The 868-nt window shown below is 32.8% G+C and overlaps 1 protein-coding gene across 1 annotated transcript in view; it reads left to right on the top strand.

The window, feature by feature from the left end:
* The window catches only part of LOC119594050 (ubiquitin-conjugating enzyme E2 variant 2-like), a gene marked incomplete at its 5' end in the record, with an annotated part of 9,050 nt that extends 8,944 nt beyond the window's left edge, over positions 1-106 (top strand). Inside the window, 1 exon segment of the mRNA XM_037943084.1 lies at positions 1-106.
* Between the last annotated feature and the right edge of the window lie 762 nt (positions 107-868).

The raw sequence follows: 868 nt of genomic DNA, 5'->3' as shown, positions 1-868 counted from the left end.
AGGTTTCATCATAGCTTGTTTGTCCCCTTTCCCATGGGTTTGTTCAAAGGCAATGTAAAAGGAATTAAATTGTGAGAAGAATGATAATAAAAATTTCTACTCCATATGCCATTGTTTTTTTTATGAACTGTTTCAGTCCTTTCCTTTGTTTCAGGCAGAATTGTGGATGAGTTTAGTGGAAATTAATTTACGTAAAATTTGAACCTTTTTTCTGGCAATGTAAGCTTTGGAAGAAATTCACTTTTATGTGATTCTGTGTGACAGGGATCAGAAATCTATGATATCTTTGTTTGGAACATAAGTTACAAACAGTATATATATATATATAGACACAAAAGGAAGCCAGATATTGTTGCTCCATTTTAAGTGCAAATTGAATATTTATTAAGTGATTATAGTCAAATTGGTATTTAGGAAGCATTAACTGGTAAATGCAAATATAATTTTTCCTTATTGGGAGAGTAAGGGTAATAAAATTTATGAATAGAATGAAATTGAGGGGCAATTCTGAAGGCTTGAAAATAATTAAGGGAAGGATAGACAAAATTACCTAGCAGATTATAGATACAGGTGCACAAAACAAATGTTTCAGAAATAAAAGTATACCTGCACAAGGTTACAAATTTTTCTTCAAATTTGTTGCAGATTAATAACAAAAATCACTGATTTCTGAATACTCTGAGGTGTCCTGTCAGTCTTTTCAATGCAGCTTTTAGTATAAAAGCAGACCAAATCCATTTAATCTGTGACAGTACTGTATGAACACTGGCTCCAGTTAACTGTGTGGGACCATGATCAGGCAGTCAGTGAGAAAAGTGACTTCCACCACAGCTAACTATCTTGGAGATCTTCATTAGAAATGGTAAGG

Source organism: Penaeus monodon, chromosome 33 (genome assembly GCF_015228065.2).
Source record: "Penaeus monodon isolate SGIC_2016 chromosome 33, NSTDA_Pmon_1, whole genome shotgun sequence".
NCBI lineage: Eukaryota > Metazoa > Arthropoda > Malacostraca > Decapoda > Penaeidae > Penaeus > Penaeus monodon.
The sequence above is the reverse complement of the archived record's forward strand: the minus strand, read 5'-3'. Positions and strand labels throughout refer to the sequence as shown.